This window comes from Neodiprion lecontei, chromosome 1 (genome assembly GCF_021901455.1).
Source record: "Neodiprion lecontei isolate iyNeoLeco1 chromosome 1, iyNeoLeco1.1, whole genome shotgun sequence".
In the NCBI taxonomy this organism is placed as follows: domain Eukaryota; kingdom Metazoa; phylum Arthropoda; class Insecta; order Hymenoptera; family Diprionidae; genus Neodiprion; species Neodiprion lecontei.
Window position 1 is genome coordinate 12612436 of NC_060260.1, and position 13870 is coordinate 12626305.

At 36.5% G+C, this 13870-nt stretch overlaps 1 long non-coding RNA gene across 1 annotated transcript in view; it reads right to left on the reverse strand.

Moving 5' to 3' along the window:
• The window catches only part of LOC124294147, a 36749-nt gene extending 24000 nt beyond the window's left edge, over positions 1-12749 (reverse strand). Inside the window, exon 1 of the long non-coding RNA XR_006904036.1 lies at positions 12070-12749. This is a non-coding gene — a long non-coding RNA (uncharacterized LOC124294147). The remainder of the gene's footprint in view (positions 1-12069) is intronic.
• Positions 12750-13870: the final 1121 nt, after the last annotated feature.

A 13870-nucleotide genomic window follows, 5' to 3' on the forward strand; every position in this document is an offset into this window, starting at 1 on the left:
AAGCACTTGACGCATACCGTATCCACTTATTGGGAATCAAAACCGCAGTAAAAAAGAACATTTAGCCTCGGGATGCCTGATGAACGGTATACACTGAGGACTACTATTTTTGCATAGTACTTAAGCCAGGACTTAAGGTGCGGTATATTAGTAAATATTACCGCCAGAGAATGAATTGAACTAAGGCAAATGTAAGACCGTGATATAGATTTTGTGCAGAAAATACTCAAGACAGGTGAAGTAGAACCAGAAACCAAGAAGTGTTTTGAGACGTTTGATTCAGCCTTTGCATGCCACTTATTTTTTTTCGGTCCCGATAACCTTTATTTAGGGAGAACCTTTATTTAGGCGAGAACTTTATTTAGGGAAAATCGTATGAGTTAAACACTTCTGAGATATAGTCAAATAAAGATCGTCTTCTCTCGAAGAACATGAGCTTAATAGGGTCATACTTTAGGAATTCTCAGACCCCAGTGTGGCATGCAAGGGTTAAAAGTTTTCGTTATTTTCAAACGTTCGAGACAATGAATAATTGAGTAAGTACCTCGTGTGACACGATTTGATTTTTGAAATATATGTCGTGACAGGTATACAGTGAGACACGAGTTAGCAAATAAAGGCAAATATACAGGGTGAGGAAAGAACATGGAAACCGCAGGAAATCTCACGGGGTTCGGTAAAAAAAAAAAAAAAAAATTACCAAAGTCAAATTTTAAGTAATTTTTAACAAGTGATTACACTCCCCTTACTATAGTTGTTTTGTCATTACTGTTTTCAAATCTATCAATTGTACAGTAAGCTCAATCTACTTCAAGGAATATTAACTCCAAATGAACAACAGTTGACCTATTCACTCATTTTATGTATGATTTTATTCTCGATGAATGAAGTATGAATGCTTATTTGATTGTGTTCCGAATTCAAGATATGTATATACAAAAAAGATGGAAAGAAACTCAATTGAAATACAAGGTTACGATTGGCTGATTGCTAATCATAAATTTATTTGTTTGTTGCTGTATTTTACTTATTATTTCAAGATTAGGCATAGATACTTTTTTTTGTTTAAGTTTCACATAATCCATTTATACAGTGTGACCAACTATATACGTCGAATGCAAATGTGAATCATTTCAGATGCAGTCCAAAAATGCAGTTCGAAATAAAGCCAACAGGAGCACAAACAAGAAATTTTGATTTCATGGTTAAACGTAACTCATCAGCTGGAATTGGGATGATTCACAATATTTTAAACAAACAGGGAATATCAGAAGGATTTTCTTTGATGTATAAAAGATCAAGGAGATTATAGATCGTGTACTCAACGTTTGCTGGAGCAGTACTGGTGATATATAGAGATTCACGATCTCAAGAAAGTTTTTATCATTTGTAAGTATCAATAGCACAAATAGCATGGTTAAGGGTGAAATATAATGATGACGACTGAAACTTTTGTACCTACATTAATGATCGAAAATCCGAAATTCACGAGATACGAATTTTAAGATAAAGAATGACGAGCGTACCGAAGTTGGGAGAATATACGTGTTTTTGACGTCATCCAACCTTTCGGCATTTCGGCCATTCTAGTCTTTGGTCAGTCGTTATTGATAAATTCGGATTCGTAGATTTTTGACAAAGGCACGAGTCTGACATTTGAAGAACCAACTTTTTGACTCTTCGTTATTTTCGCAATTCAATATTTTGTCCTTCGTGATCTTGGCCATTATCAAAAAAAAAAAAAAAAAAAAATGTTGGTATAAATTTATTTATATATTTTTGCGTTCTCAATTTTTATTTTTCTACAAGTCATCTTTTCGCATTTATGGTCTCTTTCTGCGTTTTCATCCGTTGGTAGTTTGACTTTCGGGATTTCGTCTCGTTGACTTTTTGGTCTTCCGCATATTTGTACCCCACCCGGAAAAACAAGTAGAACAATACAGCGCCCTGGCCTCGACGGACCCCGACAAGGTATAATAGCCCAGAGGCTGGAAACACAAATCACGAGATCTCAGAGGCCGTGTCAGTCCCTCCGAGCCCTTTTCTCAGGTTTCGGTTCCTGAATAGGAACGTATGACTGTCCTCTGCTCCCTTGAGGAGCTTGTATCGCTTTCTCGTTTTATGCGTGTCCAGAATATTTGCAGCCCCAAGATTCAGGAGTTATTCACCCAAAGCCAGGATTACGCGGAAACCGCTTTGCGCCCTGGCTTTATCCATTGACTTATTCGCATTCAGACGAATGACTGCTCGCGATAGAGAAAGTTGGCGAAATTGAAACAATTAATAACGAACAACTGTTGAGCGAGAGTATTTCGGTAGTTAGACATTTTCCAACGCAGGCACAGAGAGAGGAACAATCTTCTTGGATTACTAGGATAAACCAACTGACCAACTAAACCAGCTGCGGAAAAAATTCCGTTTTGATGTTTGAAATTTTTTTGTTTTTTGAAATTTTTTTTTTGTCTGCAATTAATCGTTTCAATAAGACCTGAATTTGGGATTTTTGAGGTCGCTGATAACGAATCTGGAATCAGATTTTCAAAATTTGAGATGGCGAATTTAATATGGTGAACCAAAACATCAAAAATATCGCTACAGCTTTGAAATTTTGTACATGGGAATTATCGGGGGTACTGATAATGAATTCGATATTCAATTTACAAAATTCAAAACAGGAGGTCCAATTACTCATCAGCGACATCAAAAACCCCGATATACAAAATTTCAAAGTTAGAGCGATATTTTGGATTTTTGATACGCCATAGTGACCTCGCCACCTTGAATTTCGAAAACCTGAGTTCAGATTCGTTATCAGCGACCCCAAAAACCCTGATGTACGAAATTTCAAAGCTAGAGAAATATTTTTAATTTTTTGGTCCGCCGTATTGGATCCGCCATTTAGAATTTGGGAATTTCGATTTCAGTTTCGTTAACAGCGACCTCAAAAACCCCTGGATACAGAGTTTTGATATATTGCTCGACAGCGCCTATATTTAGGTTTTCCGGCGGCCTAAAGGTTAATGGTTCAAATATGTACAGTATTTTTTTTTTTAATTTTCAACGTTTGAAGCCATACAGAATATTACGGTAACCGGTAAATCAAACCTGTGAAACGCCGGTTAATAATTCTCTTTAGACAAGGAGTTAAAAAGTGGGTACGGAAGAGTGTCGTTCATTTATTCCATGAGTAAGCCGGCGTAAAGTGGGATCCTTTGGAAAATGACGTGATTAGTGTTGTTCAAATTACATTTTTCTATTCCTATTTACTTCCAGCAATCAACGAAAACAGTTTACTCTCTACACCTCAAAAATATCTGCTCCAACTTTTGACCTGCTGTACTTCGTCGTGGTCTTTTGTATACTTCTTCTTAAGATATTCTCACAGAATGCAATGCATCTGCTTAGCATCAAATAACAGCTCGGTCGAAGAGGAGGTGGCTACCTAAAAACACTTTTAACATGCGAAAACTTGAGCACACCTACATGGGTCGTAAAAGGGTCCCCAGAAGTAGCGCCTGACTTCGGGAAGCATCGTTCCCAGATATTAGGGCACGTTATCGTAAACGATCCGTAGTACCTCATACATGAGATGAGCAACAGACGAAGACAAACTTCGGTAGTTACTAGTTGGCTTCGAGTATAGGAAAGCGTGATCGTAAAACTATCTCACTTTCTCAACCCATATATACGAGTAAAGGCATTGAATCAGATAAACCTCAAGATGACCGTTTTACAAGCTAAAGGGATGGCTTACCGATGTTCAACGGTAATAGCCGAATAAAATTTGCAAAGAACATCTTAGGAAATTGAATAACATATCATAACTCACTGGATTTCATCAAACCTTTCGCATAAGCGGCTCAGGGAGTCTAGTCTTTCCCTAAATTGCTTCGGCTGCATGTTGCAACTCAAGCAGTTCAATTCATTATTATGCACAACAACTTCTGAGACGGTATAAAGTTCTGTTATCATTTTCGGAATAGTCGATATTCGGAATAGACTTATTGTTTTAATGATTGCGTATTGTTATTTGCTACTAACGAACTTTAATATGCATCAATGTCACTTAAAACTGAATATAATAACATGATAGAATACTGAAGATTGAATCGCATTTTTACGGATTCAAGGCAGTTTTATTAACGGTTAGATGTGTTCAAAAAGGTGTCAAAAATAACTATACGTTCAAATTATCTAAATCGTGTTGTTAAAAAGAGTATTTGTGTTTTTGCGATACTGAGTTAAAAATTGAATGCAGTTTTGTTGGTTGGTGACAGTGGGAGTGTGAAGGTATCATGAATAGAAGTAGGAAATTGTTAGTTTGTGGTTGCGTTAGTAGACACGGTGGTTTGATTACAACACCTGTATTGGTGAAATTTCAGGGATAGGGGTTCTTATTGAACGTGTAGCTTGGAAGTTTTGTCGCCAAACGTGGTCGCGAGGTTGCAGCGAAGAAAGAATATTGCGCAAATGGTTTTCAGGGAAGAGGAAAAGGGTCATATATAAAAGTGAAAGGTTTTAAACCTCGGTTTAAGGACTGCGTATGCTGATCTACAAATGGTCCTTAGACATTGTAGCTCATACGAAATGTTTCAGAATGATCGACAGTTGTTTTTGATCAATGTCTACAAGTTTGACTCGGTGGACAAAATAAGAATCGCAGAACTTTTTTATTGGTGTATCACGATTGAATCAAGTGGAATATAGGACGCAACACTGTCTTCAATACAACTGAATTCATTGATTCAGGTTCATCTTTCGAACGAAGTTACTGATAATCAAGTTTTTTTGAGTTCAGCGATACGCCATTAAAATTAATTTAAACCAATGACTAAATGACAGTAATACCTTAAACCAGTGACGATAACTCTGGTTAAGACATTTGAATTCGTCACTCTCTATTGCATTTCACGCCTCTTCCTTTAGATTGACTTATTAGTATCTTTATTCTTCACTGATGGCGCACAATTTCAAAGCCAAAAAAGTTTCCTACTTGCGTGCCCTATGTACGAACAAACAGGATGCTAAAACATTACTGTAACTTTTTACTATATTAACCAAGTCGTGAATACGGTGCACGTAATTAGAGTTACAATGCGTAGAGGTAAAAATCATTGTTTTTACCGTACATATCATCGCAAAGATATTTAAAATGTTTACTATTTGACGATTGTTAAGTGTTACCGTGATCACAACATTTTATTCCGTGTTGGACCTCCAGGTACATTGGACCGTTCTTTAGGAAGGTATAGTGCAAAATTTGTAAGTGCGGAGGAGTCCAATTTACATGGAGGCCCAATATTTACCCTGATACTTTTCTCTACTAAAGCTCACCCAAAGCTCTATTTAGTTGATTGTCTTCAGCTACCTCTAGATAATGATATAGTGGAAATGAGCACAGGATATTTGCCATCCTGCTCCCTGTTATTCATTCTGATTCACGATGAAACTGGTTGAAATTTAACACTGTCTTCCTCCGTACACCCACGATGAAAATTTGAAAAAAAAACAACGCATTTTGAACAAATCATTTTTGCAAAAGACTTTACGTTCTTTTCTAAAAATTGCAAGACGTTATGGGGGAAATATTGGAAAAGTTTTAATTGCGAGGATTATCGGAAATCACCCTGCACTGGAAAATGGAGTGCAGTGGAAGCAGATACAATCTCAACTTCACAAGAGAATTTCTGAAGAATAACCGGGATCAAATGCACTTCTAGTTTTAATGACTCACAATCAGTGAAAACTAGTTTCACCTTTCGTATGATGGAAATTCGTAATGAATGTTGAAAGTTTAGTGAATCTGTATTACCTATTTTTACGACGTACAATTATCACGTCTCACGATTTACAGATTCAATTAAGATGAAATTTTTCAATGAATTATTCTGTTGTTATAAATCCCAATGGTAGTTTGTTGAAATCTCAGATGAGATAGTTATAATTGTGATTCTACGGAGCACCTGAAAATGGATTTCGTGGTGGAAGAACCACTGCTTTCATTAATGGCATGACAACTTTTTTTTATGGCATGCATACTATTCTGATCAATTAGAGTTTCTAAACGGAATGGCATAATTGTCCTAAAGTTTTCCCTAATGGGAAGTAGTAGAAGTCTTGGAGCGAGTTGTTCTTGTGATAAGTCGATTTCATCTCGTTCATATAAGTGTACGTACCTAATTAAAGTAAAATGATTCTGTTGCAGCTACATAACTTACAAACACAAAAAGAGATTAGTCATTCTCTAAATAAAATGTAACTCTCGCGTCTGGAACATTGCTGCGAAAACAGCTTTTCTAACTACATCACAAATAAAGGTACACTATGATCAAATTCAACCTACTGAAGTGGCTTTCAAAAGGCGACTGTGAAAGCTTTTCAGCAACTTACAGAATGCTTGTATGGGTGATGGAAGCATTTCTTATAGAGTTTCACAATGGGAAAACGCAGTTGGTCACGTGCGCAACTTAATACATTATAGAAACGTCGACAGATCTCAGCATGTGACCATTGTTACTAATCTTTTGATGACTTTTATTTCTGCAATTCAGTTATTCACTGCCTTTGGCAGCAAGCCTGCCTGAACAACAACAATTTTATTGTTCACATCCCGAGTATTTTTTTTCAAAACACAATTTCATCTGTGGCAAGATTCAACGATACATTAGTGAATACTATTATATCAGCAGTGTGCTTGACGCGGGTCCGTCAAAAAACTTCGTACTCATCTCTCAATTTGTTTTTAAACGCTGCCATTTCATCTCTAACTCTCTTCTTCTCTTCCTCTCTCCCTATGATTATGAAGAATCAAAATCTCAGCCCCGAATGACACAACACACGTACAGCGTTTAGAAACCATACCGGCACGCTACGCGAAGCGTAACATACTCATTGATTTACAAAAATGTCAGTTCAGTCCACAACGAATCGTATACCGTGAATATAAGTATAACCCTTTCTGGCGCAGCGTCTTGTATATGAGACACCTTTTTTTAAATCGGTTATCCAAGATTTGCATCCAGCTTTTTAGCTATTGATGTCATTTTTGTTTTGCATAATTGGACTTCGAAGATGTCAATGTTGATGTTTTGAAAGGGATTATGATTATGCCGCGAATACAGTGAGAGCTAGAAATAAACAAAGTGTTGAAAATGCCTGTTTTTACAGAACAAATGTAATGACGGGAAAGTTGTGAGGACTAGAAAAGTGAAATTCGATAATCTTAGGTTTTTGTTGCTTAAAACCAATCTGACGTAAAAATTTCAAAATTGAAAATAGCGGATCCAAAATGACAAACTGAAAGTATACAAATTATTTTAATTCGCTTGAAATTTGTTACTCGGGGGCTTTTGGGTCGCTGAAAACGAACTCGACGTCAGAATTTTGAAATTCAAAATGGCGGATCCAATCGTATATATTTGGTGACCCAAATAACCCTGAATGTGCATTTTCAAGCCATTCCGATTATTTTCACATTTTCAGTCCGCCATATTAGATCCGTCATTTTGAATTTTGAAAATTTCTCAGAACTCATCTCATTTTCGAAATCAACTACCTCGAGAACCCTTATAAACCCAGTTTTAAGGAATTTGACTTCAAGGAAAAATGTATGCTTCAAAGTGATAATGAATAGGATAAAGAAATGAGAAAATACTAAGCGAAAATAGAGACGATGTTAAAGGCATGCACACCGCAAAACAAGACAGAGGCTACAGAGCTTTCGTAAGTTTAGCAAAGTAGTTCGGGCGTTTCTATGAAAACCCCAGTCACGTACTGGACCCCTTACACACGCTTTTTGAAGACATGTATAGATTCGAGTAGAACAGGGATTGCCAACAAGCATTTAAATCGGTGAAGGAAGGAATACTATCAGAAACAATCTTGGCGCATTCAGACACGAACCACCATTATAGTGTTTATGGCCGCCGACGCAAGCCTTTATACGAGGCGGAAGCGATATTATCCCACATTTATGAAAACGGTAAGGCAGGATCGGTACGGCTTGCTTCACAAACCTTTCCTGCACTTTAGAAAAAGTATACACGAATAGATAGGAAAAGGATACGCCAGAATCTCGGAAATAAGAAAATTTTTTTAATACGCACTTACAAGTTGCAAGTTGGCGTAAATGTTAATTTCTGAAAAACATCCCTATTTTCAAGGTTTTTCAGTTTTTGTTGGTTAAAAATGCTCCGGTCAACTCGATCCAAAGCTCATTTTGAAGGTTTCGAAATTCTCTACAACTTTTTTTTTTTATTGCGTAAAGCAACACGCATCATTTTTTGACCGCTGTATGAAAATTAAATCTCTTATAAAAGTTCAAACTAGACGTAAAGAATATTTGCCATCTAAAAAACGTGTTAGAAAATTTACAAATTACTGACTTACTGACAAAAGACAAGAAACGTCCAACAAAGCAGTGTTGGAAGAGACACTAAATCTCGTCTAAAATTTGACAATGCGGGATAAAACTTTTTCTAAGTGAATAGGGGGTTGCGTTCCCTTAATTACTACGCATGCGAGTATTGCTTTGATTTCGAAGTTCGATGGTAACTTTTGTCAGCGTTTGTGAAGAGCGTGTTATACTGTCAGGTATTGGATTCTTCCGCACGACACTAATTAGTGGAGGAGAGGATATCCCAAAAGCATGGGAAAAGAAAGGATATCTAATTGGGAAATAATTGTTGAGTCAAATTTGATAAAACCTAACAATATATTTACAAATTGAATGTAAAAAATTTGGTAACAACATTGCAAGTACTACTATTCGTAGTAGTTTATTTCGAATCGTTATAGTAGTGATGTTGATATTTTCTATTGGTTTATTTGCTGAATTGGTCAGGGTTCGAAATAGTTGTTTATTAGATAGATCGATACTTAGTTGTCTTGACAATTACTTAGGTTTAGATATTTGGTTAATGCTTAAAATCGTTGGGTAGTTGTTGTTGGTTTGAGGACTTGATGTGTACTGATTTTTTCTTGATGATCGAAGAAGGAATTTGGAAAATATTTGGAAGTTTGGAGGGTGTAGGAGTTTGCTGATTGGTCTATTTATCATATTGATCGATTAATTATTGTGATTGAAAGTTTCGTACATAGAAGGGAAGTGGGATCGTGCAGATATGTCTTAAGGGTAAACAATACGCGACCCTTCCGTGCCTTCGTGTACCAACAGTCGAGGCAGGCCAGCGTCCACATATGGAAGCCAACTGAGTATTGTAAATGGGTAAAACCTTTGGATAATAAAGGAGAAAAAACCCGCGTTGAAAGTCACGTACGATCCTTCGACTATTTAGTCATATTTCGATATTATTTTATTGCCAAATGTGGGACTCTTGCCTTTTCTCAACAGCTTGACCTGGCTAAGGGTCTACCTTCTATGGAAATCCGAACCGTAGAAGAATGTGTGAACTAAAAATTATATTAATGAAATTTTGCTGATACACAAGCGGTGTCATAGCACAATAAAATTCACAAACTGTTATTTCAAGGTACTGAACCGATCCAGCTGAAATTTTCAAGTTAGTTAATATACGAGAAGCCTAAAATAGGGAAAGCTTTACGTTCGTTCTAGATAGCCCGCCGAATACGACTGTTTTTATAGGTCCTGTCGATATATGAAGGATTTCAAGAGAAAGTTGTTGAATGAAATAGGAAATTGTACATCGAAGGTGTAGTTGATTGTACTTGGTCGGCCTTCTCAAAGAAAGCATCGCCTGAATGAAAATCAAATACGTAGTTATTCCGTTTTTATACGTATATATGTGTGAATGAATTACTAGCGTGCCAAGTAGGCACAAAGAACTCGTAATTTTGTGTTTCATATCTGAATATTATTTTTCAATCGTTATTGACATCCTCTGCATGTATACCGATCGCATTAGTTGATTATGAATTTTTCTCCCAAGTAAATATTATAATTGTTGGGCAGTAGTATAGATTTCAATATTTTTTGATGATGAATGAAATAATTCATTAAATAACTACTGTGGTATTTTAGTAGATGAACGATATTTATTTTTTTTTTGTGTCTCAACCACTTTCATGTGCGTACTTTGCGCGAAATTATTCCATGTGAGATGTTTTTGGAGTCGTTTGTTATTTTCATGAAAAGTGCATCTTTACTGTAGTGTTGCTGTCGGATAAAAATCATATAGTCTGAGAAGGTAACGCGAAATCAGGACAAGTAGTGAAACCAAGTACAAGAAATTCTTCGTCATTTTGATTTACGTGAATATATAAGCTATCAAAATCGTGGTGAAAACCGAAAAAAGGACTTTTGTGAGGTCGGAAAAAAGCTCGCACGTGTCGTCAACAAGCGACACGGGCTGAATACAAAAGCAGTCGAATGTAAGCGTCTTTGGATCAGTATATCTCTGAAATTTCTGATCGAGCGAGGAAAAATGTCCGCGCATTCGAAGATGCGGTCAAGTCGTAATGGCAAGCGTGTATCTTCATTATCGTATCCACTCGTTTTCGAACCCATGATTCGATAGATATTATGACGTTTATCCGACCATCATTTCTGTATTGGATTAACTCCGACGGATACCTACAAAAAATGCTGTTTGTAGCAGCAAAGTAATTCGTAGTGTGAAACCATCTCGATTGGTTTTTTGTACTTCAATGTCAAACTTCAAATCAAAAAATCAATTTCACTTTTCGTTCAGGCATAAGCTGCGGATCGCTGATATCTCAAAGACTTCCTTGTATCAATACGTTTAGCTAGCTTTTAATAATACTGATAATCGCCAAATATTCTGCAAGTTCAATTCTTATTTCGGGAAAATTATTTTCAGCCTTAAGCGCGTATCGTGCAAACAACGATACATCTAACTAATCAGGTGACGAGAGTCCTGAATTTAAAGTTTCTTGTTTCCGCAGGTAAGAAATTCATTTTTCTCAAATTTCGAACGTCTTTACTATTCATGGAAATGCTTGTCATAAACCAAGCTGAAGGCTGAACAGTTTGCGACCTTGCATATTAAGTTCTGCTCTTTGAACGCAATTTGCTCTAGTTCCGAGTTTCCAGTTTCAAACCACAAGCTGCCACACAGTGGGTGAAGTTGTAAATACGCGCGTAATTGAGACTTGCCGATAAGTAGGCAAGTAAATGCGCTCATTTGCTTTTTCAAACCCAGAAAAATGATTGATCAGATTTTCATGTCAAGTGTCGTTTAAAAATTGATGAAATCAAGAAGAACATATCCAAATATATAATAATTATCTGTTCTGATCAACAGTTATTTGGTTATTTAAAATATAGCGTATACGTACAAATAAACAAGAAGAATTATAAAAATAAGCACATATACGTAAATTTTCCTTTTATTGTGACACTCCGACTATCAGTTACAAGTCTTTATTTACTGAATGTTGTGCACCAATTGCTGTTAGCAATAATGATTGAATGACGAAGCGGGAACACAAGTGCGAGGAGTAGAAAAATCCTTCTCAAGGTGAACTAAGAATCAACGGGTGGGTTCTTTGAATATCGTAGATTAAGCGAAAGAGCAGAGAAATTAATTGTTAAGACAAGCAAAGCGATTTTGATGCATAGATATTGATTCTTTGATTAAACGGATAGGTTTATGTAACGTTGAATATTGCACGAGAAATCTACACGACCAACGGTGTAACGATTTATGTATTCCCCCCTAGAGTCAGAATAACGACTGGAAAGAATTTTACTCGTAGTGTCTGTCACGTGACAGAGGTCTATGCCAATTACATCTGTCTTTTGGAGAACGCTCTCTCTCAAACAAGTCGTCAACGGAACACGAGATCCTCACAGTAGACCAGTAGTGGAAATCAATAATCTAAATATACGAAGAAAATCGATCCCTGGATCACCGAAACCTCTGACCGGAGTTCATCACGTTGTAACGGATACATCGCCTTACTTTTAACACCGTCCTCTCATGAGATGCACAGCGTAAAGATAACAGTTGAGTTAGAATGTTAAGAAAACTTCAGTCAATAGATGCAGAGAGAGACAATTTTGACAAAGAAAGACGATTTAGAAGCATAGTTTTAAACAGATATACTTTGTTCATCAATAATTCATACCTTGAATAAGTGTCGAATGATTGAATGGATGTATGAATCATTTTGCTCACATATCTAAAGTTGGTATTCCATATTATGTTTACAACTGGTTAAACTTGAAATTGATAAAAATAATCACTGTTCAATTTCGTGCAAGAAAAGAAATTTGCTTTTTATGTCTGTCGTTTAGTAGAAGACAAACATTACAGCGGTAACGAAAAATCCGTCACCTGGTCACAATTTGATGATCGTAGGTGAGCCTTCGATTTTTTGAAGTCGAATTCCCCGCGTCGTTTGAGTGCAGCACTCAACGTTTTATTTCATGTCGATGGTTAGCACTTTAGGTTAGTCCGGTCAGATGCCGTAATCTTTATGGGTGACGCCAGGCTGTAGAATGCTACGACGTCACGTGTTTACTCGTATGGTGCTGATACCATCATAGTTTCAGATTTACAATATCCACCATTTTCTTTCTTTTATCGTGTAGCTATTTTACTGTCAAGTAGCCCCATGTTGTAAGTGGAAGTTTCCATAATTTTTTTGCTTCCATATCAGTCTATGAGCAAAATTAAAGTATCGCGTTTCTTTTTTACCAGGGAAATTTTCAGAGGATGACAGATGACTGAATTTTAACGATATTGTTTTCTATTAAAAAACTTCTTTGTCACACGCGCCTTGAAAACTCGATTTCAAGCTTAACATGCCCGTTTCCAGCGCTGCTGCGTAGTCTGAATCGTATAAAACACGGTAGACCGCTACGCATGCGCAGTTTCTTGAATAGAGTGCTGCGTGGCACGGCGCACGCGCACTGACGAGCACTACGCGCCGCTACGCATGCGCAGTTCGTCGCTACGCATGCGCACTCGAAGCAAGCGGAGTAAGACTAGCTCTGATACACAGCTGAATGAAATGATATACATAGTATAATGCATTTTACCGACTGACAGGCCGTATCATAATTTTACTTTACATTTAGCAACAAGAACACGTGATAGATTTTTGACGAGGCTTTCGACATATTATGTGGAGTAGTATAATGGTAGACAGATAGGTGAGGTGAAATAAAAAAAAAAGTAAATTTTCGTTAATAATAAGCTGTTAAATAATCGGCTGCCACATATTCGCCGTATTATAATTAAAGTCTCCGTAGTTCCGTCCCGTGCAGAATTTTATACTGTTACAATATTATACAAATCTTACATCATTTTTGAAATATTAATGAAATATTATGGATATCTTTTACTGCGGAATATCATAAAATGTCTGTAAATCATATTGCAGTGTTGCATTACACAATTGGTTTTCACGAATAGGATATCTTTATTTTTGCAATTTATATATCATAGTTGGATGAAATTCATCGGAAATGTATCATTATTACAATTTCTCGTTGAATTTATTTATATTCCTAGGGATTTCACAAATAAATTTGGCTCATATCACATTGTGACTGTTAATTCATTTACGCAATACCAGCATAAAATTCAATATCAAATACGATGAGTAGAGGAATTCTATACTGGATTAGTCTTCTCACATACCTGCTCGAATTGAAAAATACGATAAATTTCTCAAGTGCATTGATTCGTACCATTCCGGTCATTGGTGTTATTCATGATTATGGATTTTTACTCAGTTACGTAGAACTTGGCGATCCAGACATACATTTAATTACAAATTCCTTTCAACATTACATCGAATATATGTGAAATAAATATTGCTGGTGTTAAAGGTTTTCACTGTTGTTCCAATCGGAGGATCCATCAGAGTCTGTCAAAAAGCTGAAACTCACTCCACCATTTTTTCTTGTCCAGCGTATGAG